This window comes from Desmodus rotundus, chromosome 9, assembly GCF_022682495.2.
Source record: "Desmodus rotundus isolate HL8 chromosome 9, HLdesRot8A.1, whole genome shotgun sequence".
NCBI lineage: Eukaryota > Metazoa > Chordata > Mammalia > Chiroptera > Phyllostomidae > Desmodus > Desmodus rotundus.
The window spans coordinates 88,774,421-88,790,491 of record NC_071395.1 but is presented as its reverse complement, the minus strand read 5'-3'; the positions used below and the strand labels follow the sequence as shown (position 1 = coordinate 88,790,491).

At 43.3% G+C, this 16,071-nt stretch overlaps 1 protein-coding gene across 1 annotated transcript in view; it reads right to left on the bottom strand.

The window, feature by feature from the left end:
• The window catches only part of PITPNC1 (phosphatidylinositol transfer protein cytoplasmic 1), a 212,413-nt gene that overhangs the window by 185,180 nt on the left and 11,162 nt on the right, over positions 1–16,071 (bottom strand). The gene's annotated exons all lie outside the window — the stretch shown is intronic.

Sequence of the window (16,071 nt, the reverse complement as noted above, 5' to 3'; positions counted from 1 at the left end):
GGAGAAGGGAAAACTTCCCTGAGAATGAGGCATTTCAGCCGGGCCCTGAAGGGGGCTAGAACTACGGCAGCAGACGGCAACACAGGAGACTAATGTATGGGAAGTGTGCAAACACATGGAGGCAGAAAAGCATCGAATATACCGGGGAAACGATGAGAATCTCCTCGGAACTGCAGAGTAAGATGTATGGGAAGCGCCCTACAGAAAGTTTCCCCTTTGCCCCTGTCCTTCCCTAATGGCATCGCACTAATCATGATTTGCCATTATTCCTGTTCTCCTGTCTCTGCCTCTGAGTGAGGGGCAAGTGAACTTAAAGAACCAGCTGGTAAACATTTCAGGCTCTGCAGGTCCTAGGTCTCCCTCACAAATACTTAACTCTACTGTGGTGGCATGGACGCCACAGACAATACACAAATACAAGTGTGACTGGGTCCTGGTACAACTGCACCTACAGGAAGAGGTGGCGACCAGGAACTGGCCGACGGGAGGGATTCGGCAGATCCTGCTGGGCTGGGGCTGCCTGTGTTCGCACCTGACAGCACCTGATGTGGCAGGCACTCAGTGATTACTTGCTGAGTGGCTCAAAAAGAATGAATAAGCTGTAAAGTTAGTTGAAATTCTATTCTATAAGGAAATTTGTGTGTGAGAGTTTGGACTTTATTCTAGAGGGCGTGGGATGCCATCAAGGTTTTTTTCTCTTTTTTTAAGTTAGGCTCACTGAGATGTAACTCATACAATAAAATTCACCCTTTCTAAAGTGTACAGTTCCGTAAATGTTGACACAGTCATTTAAACACCACCACAGAGGGCACATGCCCTATACTCCAAAAATGTGCCCACAAGGACATTTCCTTGTGTCCCTTGGCAGTTAATCTCTCCTGTCACCACCAGCCCCTGGGAACCGCTGATCTGGTTCCTGTTCCTATGATTTGATCTCTTCCAGAATGTCATATAAATATTTCCTTTCATGTCTAGCTCCTTTCACTTGGTACGAGGCTTCTGAAACCTGCGCGTGTTGGTGTGTGCCAGTCATTTGTTCCTTTCTAGATTGCGGAGCAGCATCCTATTCCCGCTGAATGGACGCACCGCCCTTGGTTCACCCTGTCATCAGCTGATGAACATCTGTCTTGTTTTCACGTGTTGGATGATTATGTATAAAGCTGCTACAAATATTTTTATACAGTGTCTTTATAACATGTGTCTTTATTTCTCTTGGGTAACCTAAGAACGAGACTGCTAGGCCGTAGAATAAGTATACATTTCACTCTTTAAGGAAATTCCAAAATGTTTTCCAGAGTGGCTGTATTATTTTGCATCCCCAACAGCAATGAGAATTCCAGCTGCTCTGCAATCTCACCAACACTTAATATGTCAGTCTTTTTCAATTTCGCCATTGTCCACACAGAGAATGCGAACAATTCTGCAGAGGCCAACTGGAGGAGGAACTCTCCCAGGGCTAAATAAACTTATCATCACATCAGTGAAAAAGACTGGATGGAAGTGGGGCAAAATGACTCCAGGCGTTTCTCTTGGGGAAACAGAAAGGCCTATTTTTATTTGGGGGTTTGTCAGCATAAAGCTGGAAGCGAGTAAGAGAACTATTTTTAATATTGGTGTCAGATAGGAAATAATCAACAGAAGCTCCATCTCGATACATACCACAGGGTTATTGGGTAAGGCCCCATAGAGTTTGCAGGACCAAATGATGAAGGGTTGGAGGTTTTTTTAAAGATTTTATTATTTTTAGAGAGGGGAAGGGAAGCGGAAAGAGAGGAAGAGAAACACTGATGTGAGAGAGAGAAGCAACAATCGGCTGCTTCTTCTACGCACCCCAACAGGGGACCGAACCCGCAACCCAGGCATGTGCTCTGACCGGGAATCAAACTGGCAACCTTCCAGTTTGCAGGATGACACCCAACCATCTGAGCCACAAGTGTCAGGGCCAAATGATGGAGTTTTATAATGGCTCGTGATTGGTCTGAGGCACGATAGTGTAGTGGATATGTTGAAGAATAAGAGGAAGAAACGCTTGAGGCAAGAAAGTTTATGGGTTGAGAGTCAGGAGGATTCAGCTTAGCCCCTGCTAGCTCTGAAGCCCAAACAGGTTGTCTCTCTTTGCCTCAGTTTCCTCATCAGTAAAATGAGGGGATCAGAGAAGATGAATTCTAAGGCCCCCTTTGGGTTCTACAATTCATGTTTCTAAGACTGATCTCCTCTGGCTGAACGTCACCTCACCCCGCCAGATTCTTAATGTCCTCCAGGTATTTTCATACAAATTGGGTGCCACAAGGTAGAAGGACATCAGACAGTGGTCATTCTGTTTATGAGCCCCTTTAAATCCTAAAAAGAAAACCACTGTTTTCCCTCCTCCATGGAAGAAAAAAAACAACACCCGTGTTATTAAGGCATAAAAACAGCTGAGCAAACTCAGGGGCTTTCTGGAGACAATATAGGCCTTTCTGGTGCCTTGACTGAAGAGAGACAGCAAAGACATTCAATTATCCAAATTCGTGACACTAACATAAACGTGTATGTACATTAGAAAATATTGTTGTTGAATCCAGGAAAAGGGCCCTGGACTTTATGAATCTTGGAAGGTATGATTAAGCGATCTAAATTTGTTTAGATTGCATAAAACAACAACAACAAAAAAAATCAGAAATGAAATTTATTTCATTCTACCCCAATCGCCTTTTTTTTCTTTTTACAGCTTTATCAAGGTGTCATGAACATACACTGAGCTGCACATATTTAAAGTAAACAGGCTGATAAATGCTGACATATGCAAACCCACGTGAAACCATCACCACAATCACGGAAATACATGTGTCTGTCCTCTTTCAAAAGTACCTGTGCGCTTTATAATCCCTCCCACCCTAGATTCCCCCATACCCAACCCTGTCCCAAGCAACCGCTGATGGACTTTCTGTCCCTAAAGATTAGCTGGCATTTTCTACAATTTCACAGGAGTCGGCTCATGAGCAGGGACTCTTGTTTCGGTCCGACTTTTTTACTCAGCGCACGGACTTCGCAATTTCTTCCGCCTCGTCGTGTGTGAGCTGGCTCTTCTTTACTGCTGAGGAGTATCCCGCTGAACGGACCTGCCCCCATTCGTTGCTACATTCACCTGTTAGTGGACATCTGGGTGTTTCCGGATTTTGAGCATTACAGACAAAGCAGGCCCGGGCGCTTTTAATCCCTGCCTTTACTGGTTAGGAACTCCTCTGTTCTCCTTCAAAGGCACATCCATACTTAGCCACGGGTTGATAACTGGGGAGGCTGGGTAAGGTACACAGGGACCTTCACACCGTTCTCTCCACTTCTGTGTAACTGTCAACTTTTACATAATAGAAAAAAAAATAAGCACTTTATATAAAGTGGGTTTTTTTGGGTATGTGTCAATACTAAAAATATTCAGTAATTCTACAGCTGAGCTAATGGGTCCCACTTGGGGACCTTATTTAAAGAGGGTTTAAGTTTGGTTCCCGTATTTGGTTTATTAGAGTCATGGGAAATATTTACTAAAAATACAAGTTCATTTTTCCTCTCCTCAGAAGTACTGAATCAGGTCGCACCAAGACGTTCTCACAAGCAGTTTGGAAAACACTGAATTCTCTTTCTGAATGACCTAACCTCCAGTTTCAGCTGCATTTTGGAAAAGGGGGACAATAAACTTAATTCCCCTGCTGTCACCTCTTTCTCCTCCTGTGCTCTCTGTTGCTCTTCCATCATTCTCAAACGCTCAGAGGCACTGACGTGAGATCCAGTAGCCAACTACCTGCAGAGGGAAACTGTAATGGAGAAATAACAGAGAGGACCTAGAAAGATCATCTAGCAAAATGGGAAATAATATAAGAAAGGGAAAAGAAACAAGTATAAAGAGAAGTAACCATGTGAGGAAATGAAATAGTGCTCCTAATCGTCTTCCCGTTTCTCCCGTTAACTCCGAGTCTCTGTAAGGCCACAGGAGACCAGGAGCGTAATTACAGAGACGCAAACAGAGCCATCAACAGATGCAACAAAGTCATCAAGATCTGAACCTTGTCTGGAGTTGAGCTGGTTAATTCCAGGCATCCTGGGGACAGTGACAGGAGCGCCTGCTTTTGTCAGAACCTGCCTGGAGTTTTGACCTTCGTGTCTCTGCAGATAAACAACCTGATCCTCACATACACATTAAACCCTGTCCTGGGCTCCAGGCCCAGTCCTATCCTCAGTTGGGAAAGGTTTATTAGTGGAAACAGTATTAATGAATACTTACTTACTGAGAACCTACTGCCGGCTGGCCAAGGTGTGAGGCACTTCCATATGTGAGCTGCAAAAGAGGCTTCCTATTTTATACATAAGGAAGCTCTGAGGAACAGAACATTTAGTTGACCTGTCTAAGATTATAAAGATAGTCCGATGCTGAAGTGAAGATTACAAACCAAGATCATTTGACTCCCTAAGCCACTGTTTTTCTAGGGGACGCATAACTCCATGGTGGAGGAGCTTGGGCTCTGGAGCCAGAATGTCTGGGTTCAAATCCTGACTCTGCCACTCACTAGTGTGCGACCTTTGGCAAGTTATCTAACTGCTCTGTGCCTTAGTTTCCCCATTTGTAACATGGAATAGCAGTAGAATGCACTCTGTAGGATTTTTGTGTGGATGAAACATTCATATAATATTTCACCCACATTAAGTACCCCCAAAATGACAGCCATTTGAACAAGGGTCAAAGCCCATCGAGTTCTTTGTGCTCTTGGGCACCGGTTCTCTCAGGCCATTCGAGCTGCTATAACAGAACACCATAGGCTGGTGGCTCACAAACGGAAGTGCATTTCTCACAGTTCTGGAGGTTCGGGAGTCCAAACCAAGGCACAGATTGGGGATCTGGTGGGGGCCTACTTCCTGGTTCATAAAGGGCTGTCTTCTCCCTGTGTTCCCATGGGGAGGGAGGGCCAAGGGGCTTCTCTGGGGTCTCTTTTATGGACACACTAATCCCATTCACGAGGGCTCCACCCTTCTGACCTAAGCACTTCTAAAAGGCTTTGCCTCCAAACACCATCACGTTGGGGAGTAGGTTTCAACATATGAACGTGGAGGGGAGACATAAACATTCCATTTACAGCACCAGTCATAACTTCAGCTTATTCCTGAGGTCAAGTTGCATCCTCGTATTCGAGTTTAAATACAGAGCCTGATGACCCACTCAAGTGCCCCTGGGGCTGGAACATCTTGCCAATCTCCTCCTTCCCCTCACCCTCACTCTTGCTTCGTAACTGGCATCCTGTCCCCGGCCAGGGCCCCACTCTGAGCTGGAGCCCTCCCCTGCCCCAATGTGCTTCTCTGATGCTGCCAGGCAGGCTGCCTGCATCCTCCACCCACTTGCCTTCCAGAGGCCTCTTTTCACATCCTGATGGCCATCCCTGCTGACACCCACCTGCCTGGGTGGTCTGGCATGAGCGTGTTGTGCCTTCTAGGTGCAACTCCCTTTAATTGTCAGCAGTGGGTCTGTCCCGCCCCAGAGAACATGTCCTTGCCTTCCAAGGTTCTGAGCACCACCTGCCCAACTCTGTCCTCACCCCACCCTTTCCTGCGATACTAAGACAGAGCACATTTCTCATTATCGTGGACACAATTTTGTCTTAGCATAACCAGCGTGTACTGACATGTGGGTACCACGGAAGGGAAGCATCCCTCCCACTCCTCATACTCTGATTCTGCCAAGTGCTATATTATACTTGCTCTGGACTCGTGAGTAAAGGAGCAGTAGTAGCAGGCTGTTGCGGTGTAGCTTTAATGGGCAGACAAGCCCATGTACTCAGAGCAAAAAGCTTCACAACCTCACCCAGCCAAAGATCTGTTTAAGCCACACACTGATAATTTACAGATGTAAACATATACTAATTGCATACAAGGTTCTCCAGCTATCGACCTTTTGCTCACTTAAAATAATTTTTACTAATAAAATATCAGAAGCCTAAAAGGCAAATTTCACTTGCAAATACTATTTCTTTCCTTTAGGTAATGACTGTTTTCAAAGGGACTCTAAACAACCAGAATGTCATGTGCATAACTCTACTCTCCAAGACATATTCCCTAGAAAGATGCTCTCGCACGTGGGTAGTAAGAAACATGAAGTTATGTCCCCAGCAACGGTGTTTATAGAAACAAAACTCTGGAAGCAATCCATAGTGCATGGATCGAAGAATGGAAAATACATCATAGCGGATTCACGTAAAGGACATTATAGAGCCATAAAAATGAATTAATTAGAGTTATATGAATCTCAGGATCAAAGTGTTGTCCTGGCTACAGTGGCTCCGTTGGTTGGAGCATCATCCCGTACACCAAAACGCTGTGGGTTTGATTCCCAGTCAGGGCACATACCTAGGTTGCTGGTTCGATCCCTGGTCAGGGCACATGTAGAAGGCAACCAATCAATATTTCTCTCTCTCAAATCAAAAAATATATCCTCAAGTGAGAATTTTTTAAAAAAAGGATCAAAATGTTGAGTGGAAAAGAGCAAGCTCTGCAATACAATGGGAAAAAAATAGTCTTTTCAATAAATGGCTGGGACAAATGGATAGCCACATACAAAAGAATGAATTTGGACTAGTACCCTATACCATATACAAAAATCAACTCAAAATGGACTTAAATGCGAAAGCTTAAAACTATAAAACTCTTAGAAGAAAACTTCAGTATAATCTCTGTGACCTTGAATTAGGGAACAGTTTCTTAGCTATGACACCAAAATGGACCAGAGAAAAAACAGATACGTGGGACTTCGTTAAAAAGTAAAACTTTCGTGCTTCAAAGGACATCACCAAAAAAGTGAGAAGACGACCCACGGAAAGAGAGAAAATATTTGCAAATCATGTATCTGACAAGGGCCTGACGTCCAGAATACAGAAAGAACTCTTAAAACCCAGTAGTAAAAAGACAAATAACTTGAATAGAAATGTTTCTAAAGACATACAAATAGCCAATAAGCACATGAAAAGATGCTCAACATTGTTAGTCGTTAAGGAGATGCAAATGGGAACTATAATGAGATGACACCGGTACCACCATGCAGTGTCTGGCTGAGAATAAGTCTACCAAGACGTGATCTGCTCGGGGAGGAAAGGTGGCAGAACTCTCAAAGGAGAAGGGCCAGGAACCTGTTCCTCAATGGGCTTTTATTGGGTTTATTTGCATAGGAATACAGGGTGTATATATGTAAAGCTCATCAATCATTGTTAGGCAGTAATGATCCAACAATAGATAACATTCAAAGAACTCTTGAGGGCTTATTCTGAGTCAGGGTCAGATAGCTAAAGGGCCATAAAACTTTGGGGAAACAAACTCATTTCATGCTTGGACCCTTATCATTTAAATTAAGGGTAATAGCAAAGCAGGTTTCACAGGATTTTAAGCATTCTTTCTCAGGTCTGATTGCTGGGGGAACCTGCCCTTTCCAGATAGGGCTGCACCCACCTCCGGCATTGTTTCAGGCTTAGGTGGAGCAGGGGAAGTAAGGAAGCCAAGAGATTAGGAGACTTCTTGCAGACAGAATGAGGACTCAGGCTATGTCAAAGCTGAGGGGTGAGGGTCCATCACCCCCTTTTTCTATAGCCCCCCCAAGTCCTTCCCTGAGGGCCCCCTCGTGACCATGCCTGTGTTAGGTCATCCCTCCCTTGAGGAATCTTACCGTCATTGCCTAACCGGTCATGCACTGGGTTGAAGTAAAGTGCCGCAGAGGCAGTGCTCCTGCCAGGGAGATAAGCTTTGTCTCCTTAGTGGCTTATGGTCCCAAGGTCTCTCACTCTGCCTTAGCCATGGGGGGTTACAGCTTCTGAATCCAGGCAGGGTGGTTCCCAACAATGAGATACTTTGTCACAGCCACTAGGATGACCGAAATCAAAAAGATAGACAATAACAAGTGCCGCTGAGGAGGTAGAAACACTGGGACCTCACACACCACTGTTGGGAATGTAAAATAGAGCATCAACCATAGAAAACAGCTTCCTCAGTAAGTTAAGCAGAACTTTATTATGACCCATCAATTCCACCCATAGTATATATCCAAAACAATTAAAAACTGGTGTTCAAACAAAAGCCTGTAAACGAATATTCAAAGCATCAGTATTCGTAATAGCCAATAAGTGGGAAAACCCAAATGTCCATCAACTGGTGACTAGATAGACAAAATGCAGTCCATCCGTACAATGAAACTCAGCCATAAAAAGGAATGAGGCATCGATCCACGCAACAGTGTAGATGAACCCTGAAAACACTGTGCTAAGGGAGAGAAGCCAGTCACAGAGGCCATATATTCTGTGACTTAATTTATAGGAAATGTCCAGAATATGCAAAATCATAAAGATACAAAGCAGATTAGTGGTTGCCAAAGGCTGGGGAAAGTAGAGAGTGGGGAGTGGCTGCCAATGGATACAGGGTTTCTTTTTAAGTGACAGAAATGTTCAGCAATTAGACAGTGGTGATGGTTGCACAAGCTCGTGAATACACTAAAAACTACTGATCTGTAATATATTGGAAAGAGTGGATTTTACAGCATGTGCGTTACATGTCAACATGAAAATTGAGTAGAAAAAGGCAGCAAGCTGTTGAAGACTGCGTCTTCTCTGAGGCCATGTGCAGAGAGAGCCTGGGATCCAGGGAGGGGCATGTAAAGTGTTAAATGAACTTGTTCTGTTCTACTTATTAAGCTAGGCAATCCGTTCATGGGTGTATTCAATAGTTAATAAAAATCAAATTTTTTAAAGAACAATAGTTTTGGAGTGGGGGGAGTTGTGGGGGGTAAATGCAGGCAACTGTACTTGAACAACAATAAAATAATTTTAAAAAATAATGATAGTTTTTCCCATTTTTCAAGCCACAATCAGTGCAAAAATTAGATCTCTATTTGAATGACCGTAAGGTAGTAGTCAACCTCAACTAAGCAACCACTATGTGCGAAGCACCAGAAAACGAACATGGGCACGTGGGGAGTTCCAAGAAGTAGCAACAATCACAGTCCTCAAAGGCGCTCACGATTTAAACCACAAGCAGCCACCAGCTCCATCAACCAGCTTCCTCATCAGATAAGCTCAGCAAAGGTTTTGTCATCCCAACAAACTGTCTATTATTAAGGAATCCATTTCACTGAATCAAACAATTGTACAATAGTGACACATATTTTACTTTTAGAACATCAACATTTTATTCTGAATATCTGTTTCATCTCCCTTTTATAAATCTTCTTTCAGAGACTCAAATACAGGTGGATTAGTGTATGCCTACAACACTTCCATTTTCACTGGAAGTAATGTATTTTTAAAGTCCTAATTTAAGTGATACTTTTAGATTATCACACATTCTCATCTAGGCTCTATTAGTTTCCCTTAGAATAGTCACATAATGACATTTGGAAGTGCTTTTTTTGCAAGATACAGTTTAGATAAACACAGAAGCTCTCTAAAAACAATTGAGGTTTCCCTCAAGATTTATAATAACTTTAAGGTAATCTAAAATTGTATCTATGTCTCTAATTTCACCAAAATATGGCAAATGCAAATAACCTGAAGTTGAACACTCTTTCCATTATGAAGGTCAATATTTTTATTTTATATCACAGCTTCTGGGACACACACACCAAAATGTATCATTCCGGTAAATAATTTAGGACTATCTGCCACGGTCTGTCCGGAAAAAGTGCAACCATTGTTAATATGATGAGAACCGTTTGTGTGACATTGATGTAAGCTGGCAGCCAAGGAGAGTGGACTGGAATGTGCATGTGTGAACGATAGTCAGTGGGGGTGGCAGACGCTGTTGAGGGAGCATGTGTACTGCATGGCCATCCCATTCAAAGTGACTGAGCGGGTAGAGCAATGAGTCTGAATCAGATTTTGTTAGGCTTGAACATTCCTCTGCAGAAGCTGTTACGATGATGATTCAGAAGTCTGCAGCTATGGGCACCTGGTGATTGTAGCTTCATCACAACAACTCGCCTATTCATTCATCACATCTCGTGCAGAGATTTCTGGCAAAATGTCAAATCACCCAGGTGACTCAGTCCCCTGCGGCTCAGATTTGGCGCCCTGTGACTTCTGGCTTTTCCCAAAACTACAATCACTTTTGAAAGGGAAGAGATTTCAGACTGTTGATGAGATTCAGGAAAATACAATGGGGCAGCTGATGGCGACTGGTAGAACTGTGTGTGGTCCCAAGGCGCCTGCCTACTTCAAAGAGAACTGCAGAGTCATTGTCCTATGTACAATGTTTCTTGTATGTTCTCCAATAAATGTCTCTGTTTTTTATATTACATGGCTGGATACTTTGTGGGCAGGCCTTGTATATCTATTTTAGGATCAACTGTCTATACTGATACAATTAACTTGATAATGAATGAATGTCAACTTTCCTTTGGCTGTAGAAAGCAACACTGTTGTTGGAGAAAGCAAATGGAACTTATAGCCAAAGAGCTATAATTCAGCTCTGCCATAGATTGTCTCCATGACACTGGCAAATCCTGTGAGCCTCAATTCCCCACCTGTAAAATGAAAATAACGATATCTGCCTTGGAGGATGACGGCAAGGATGAAATGAGATGATTAACACAGTGGTCCTGGCACACTGGAATGCTCCACTGACGTCAGCCCTCTGTGTTTTCCTTCGTATGTGAATGCAAAGCCTTGCTAGGTAAATGTCCACACAGACAAACATAATTTTAATTAAGTGTTTAGACACTAAAAAAATTGGCTTCACCATTTACTAAATTTTCTCTCCTCTGCATGCTAAATTATAATCTTAGTTAAACTGTGTCATGAAATAGCTAATGAGAACCTTATTTTAAAAATTAAAACTAATGAGGAAGGAGAGCATAATCCATTCTTAAGCTTATTAATATAATTAGGGCTTCATCTCCACACCTCAATGCGTACTGGTTTCTGCAACCAAGGAAAGCAGTTGTGACCTATATTTTAGGATTAGGATGTCACTGAAAGGTCAGGGGCTTAGATGAAGACAGGACGACATGCTTACCACATCTGGCACTAAGTCAAGAGGAGTAGCTAACATGGTAAAAATAAAAGAAGAATCAAAACATTCTGTCCAATTTGACATCACCAGATGCCGTTCATCTCACGTACACCTCGAAGTCTGGGGGAATGGTGGTTGTTCCTCTGAGGCTGCTGGTTTCTGTAGAGTTCACACACCCAGGAGAGAGAGACTTAGCTGTGCCAGGAGGTACGCTGGATAAGACCTGAGTGAGCTGATCGCCTTGTCCAAAGCGGCTAGCAGTTTGACGCAGCTTCTGACACTGCCCATGCCAATGCTTGAGGCAGACATCGACCAAGCGTAAGAGTCTTCTAACCCATCGAGGAGGACACTCACAGGAGAGGTTACACCACAAGAGCGACCACCCTCCCACGCTGGTGCTTAAGCTAAAAGGCAAGATGATTGGCATGCAAGATTATTATAGAAAGGATGCTGACAATGGGTAGGAAGCCGCACTGTTTTAACACTCCGGTTCTTCCTATGATTTTATCTTAAAAGAAAGAAAATAATCATAAATAGGTGAAAGCTTAATGAGAGGTCAACGGAAAACAATGTCCACTACCACATTCACTAAGGATCATACCCTACAGGGAAATATAAGTATATATACCTACATGTATGTGTATTTGTGTGTGTGCGTGTGTACATGGCATGTTGACAAGAGGTCTTCCATTTAAATAAAGAGCGTATCAGATATAAAAAGAATCACATCAAGAAAAGAAGGGCTATTTTTAGGAGGAGGGCTCCGATTACACAAAATAAGGAAAGGACATTCACTGCTAAGTAAAATGAGCTGATGTCTTTCCCTGTGTTACTACTACTACAGGAAATCGGCATGGCACTGTTTAAAAGAGGGGGGAGTCTATATATAAAAAATGGGCATAGTTGCGTGATTTACTTGCACTGGACTTCTTCAAGAAACAGTTTCATGAATATCACAAAACACAGCCACCTGTTAAGCTGTTATTTTGGCCTATCTATTTTCAATGGCAATCTTGATACCCAAGCAAGGGACACACCACCATAGCAACATAAACATCATGGTATCTGGAAAATAAAATTTGAAGAAGCAACTCACACCCCCTGCAGGGCTGAAAATAAACTAATCCTTAAGCATTTGTTACTATGACCAAACATTCCCAGTCTAGAAACTCAGCCCCTATGGGTATCTCAGGATTCCTTCCTAAGGGCCATTTGGAAAGTAGACTCCAAAATGTCTACTGTACTAGATGGTCCCCCTAAAATAAAGGGATTTAAAAGTGCGAGACAATTATCACGTTGTGCATGGTTCAGGGAATGCATGATTACTAGGTGTTCGTGCAGCACCCACAAATGGACAACGATCAGCACTCCTTACATGTGTAGGATCCGTATCTCATGTGATCAGTCTGTGATGGAGGCAAAGGAGGAGCTGACAGTTGGGGAAGCTGAGGCACGAGGAAATCAAGTCTTCCTAAATCAGTTCATGGATTATCACACAGCAAGGACTCAGCTAGTTCTTTTGCCTCCATGTTCACACTCCTCACCATAATGTGCCACCCCACACCAGAAACCCCAACTTAGGGCATAACCGCTTTGGTTCAAGGTGATAAAATGCACAGGGTTTTATTAAATGAAAAGATAAAGAAAAATGGGGAAAAAAAACCCGTTTGGAAGTAATTATACTTCTTTTCAGGGATGAAATTCCCTGTGGGAGCTGGGGCAATTACCTGGACTTAAAATGTGACCTATGTCAGGTGTGGCTGATTTGCAATTCAAAAAGACTCAACAAAAGCAGAAAGCAAGCTGATCTTCCAGCTGGAAGACTAGGCACACCCAAAGGGTGTGTCGCTGGCCTGCATGGGGCGGTGGCAGGCCACAAGGAGTCTGCGCCAGGCTGAGCAGGTTCTATCCCCGGGGCAGAACTGGGCCCAGCGGTCAGCAACACAGGCCTGGCTCCAACCAGCCCTACTTCTTGCTCCCTGTTTACTTGGTTCCTAACTTTTCTCAGTTCAGAGTGGCCTGGAAGGCCCTTGTGCAGTTCCTTCTCCAGGTCCACGGAAGAGACTGTCCAAAGGCCAGGGCAGCGCTGAGTGTAGCCATTCCACAGGTGCAAAAACTAGGGGACTGTGATGAAGCTTCTGTGAGGCCAGGCATTTGGCTGTTTTTGATTTAAGAACCAGTTCTAAACCCTTTTGAAAAATTAGATGGTTTCTGACAGGCATAACCAACACTTTTTTTTAAAAGAAACAACCAGAGTTGTAGGCAAAAGGCTAAGCACGCACATAAATAAATAATGGCTAATTTTCAATACACTTGACCCTTTTGGAAGTGTTTTTCTTTAAAAGGCTTATAGGGATTACTCCATTTGGACAACTAATAGCCTAATTACTCTTTATTAAAAACAACAACAACAACAACCAAGCTCCTTTTCAGCCAGATCTTAGCAAGAAATCTCGTAAGTACACCCGTATCTGCAGCACCATAAGTCACACTGCTGAAAAATGTAATTACACTCAGCTGTGTCCAAGATCCCATCAAACAAATCCAAAAGAGGTGAACTACTGAATCCTCAATCTAAAGGTTTTTCATTTTGGACACGATGCCTCTTTATGAGCAGCAAAAACATAATACCAAAAAAAAATGAGCATCCATCATAGCCTTCAATAACCCAGGGTTTGGGTCTCCATCACGCACGGTACAATCTGTACCCTGCTGATTAAATGTAATTCTAGTTACCCAGCTCTTTGTGCTTGAGGGGGGAGGGGATTAAATAACCATACCTCATATCTTTAAACCTGCCTCACTGAGCAAAAGAACCATCTTTTCAAAGCATTTTAAAAATATTGATAAACCACCTTCATCCACGGCATCACTTTTAGGAAGCTGAATGGCCAGAATGACGGATGGATGTGTGAGAGGAGGTATTAAGGGGCCGCATTAGTCTTTTCATCAGCACCAGCATCACCACAATTTCAGAGCGCGGCAAACTCAGCAAAATGCTCCTCCTGGAAAAGTGTATCACTAGGGCGCCCATCAGGAGCACACACACTTCAGAGGACATGCCCTGTTTTCAGAACAACCTGTTCACACAAGCCGGTGATTACATGTCTTGTGTTCTCAAACATCTATCCAGTGCTGATTCTCTATTTTGTTTAATTGCTAATGACTGCTTTAACAAGGGTTTTGTTTTCCATGACTCTGTATTACAAGTGTCTAATATTTCAGGCGCACTGAAGGTCAAATACACCTGTAGGGTATCCCAGGCACTGGAAAATGCTTCTCAGGCTGGACTGAAACTCTGGGGGCTAACATGTTTCTCCATCCCGCTACCTTGCTGGACAGTGCATGGAACCAACTTCTCCCTGAGAGTGGCAGGACCATGGTCCTATGAAATCAAATGAGATCCAGTTGTGGGCGAGAGCTGAAAACTCTGTCTGCAGACATCACTGAGAAAATTGACAAGAATGAAGATGTTACAAATTGAATAATAAGCCATCATACTGACTTAAATTACTTTTTTCTCCTGGGTTAAACATTTACAAAATCAAAAAATAAAGTAACATTTTAACTGTACTTCTTTACTCAGAAGAAGTGTCCAACTAAGGTCTATTTCCTCCTGGGACAGGAATAGAGTGTGGTCACTGATCACACGTCTACTTTAACAGGGCGCCTGTCAGTGCCAACCCTGTTTATTTACACTGCTTTTAAAATGCCTGGCACTTTTTCCTGTCTCAGTAAGTATTCTGACCAAAGATGCACTTTTTTCTGTTAAACGGCAGAACAGAATTAGATTCTCCTGGATCTACATTTTCAAGCACTTTGGCTTTCACTGCCAAGGTCACAGCCTTTGAGTCATTATCGCCCCCCAAAATATGGATCTGGGTCCACCTTGCCATTTTCTGCCTTTAGAGAAGGCAGGACTCCGGGAAAATTCTAGCTAGTTTCCATTAATTCAAGTCTTTATTGAGTTTGTGTGAGGAAATGGTGTATACAGTTAACAAAGTAATATAAGGACACTTACAAAAGAAGAACCGACCAGGGACGCTAAGCAGCAGATTCACAGAGACACAAAGCGAAGCGGCAGGTGCCCGGGGTGGGAGGGAGACTGAACGGGGAGTCGCTGCTGAGCGAGCAGAGTCTCGTTTGTGCGAGAGGCGTCCTGAGGGCGGGTGGGGGAGAGGGCCGCCCAACGCGTGAGTGTGCCCAGTGCCACCGAACTCTACACTTAGCGATGGTCAGATGGCAAACCTTGTGTGATATGCATTTTACCACAATTTTTAAAAATTACCATTAAAAAAGGAAACTAACCAGAATATACACAACTTACGAGTTAAGTTTGGTCCCTTCGAAAGTCTCATTTTAGGTGATTACAGGTTCATTTCAATAGTGCTGACAGAGAGCAAAACACCTCTGAATCTCCACTGCGGACGGCAGGGCAGGTTTGTTTGGGTTTTCTTCATCGTGTTAACATTCTCAGTAATAGTGAGTGTCTTTGGAGGCTACTTTTTAATTTGGATGAAAGATCTTTTACAGCTCCATTCTCAAAAAAATAAAATTATATCAAGTTGAAATTTTTTATGTAAGTCTACATGAGGTGTTAATTTGTTCATCGGCTTGGTAACCCGGCTGTGGACGGAATGCCAGCGAAGGGGAGCCGTCCCGGCAGGAAGGGTAACACGGCACACACGTCTGACTAGTGCACTCTGATCGTTTCTCATGCCCTCCAATCTGCTCACCTCCGGGTGAAAAGTTTGAAGTTTTCCACTAAATATGCCAAAACCATGGTGCCGCTTGTCTGTTCTCATCGTTATTTTTAGATACTGACTTTGAGAAATTCACAGGTGCTCATCAGCGAACATCTCTGCTGCTGATGTCTATGAAAGCCAAAGGTTTTTACTGCCATTAAAAGGAATAATTTTCAAAAGTGTAGAGGTGGTTCTCTTTTTAGAGCATGAGCTACAAAAGTTATTTTTGAAGGAGTATGATTCATTTATCAGAGTGAAGCTGAGGGATGTCACTTGGTTTAGTACTTGGGTAAAACGGATAGTTCGGTGAAAGAACAAA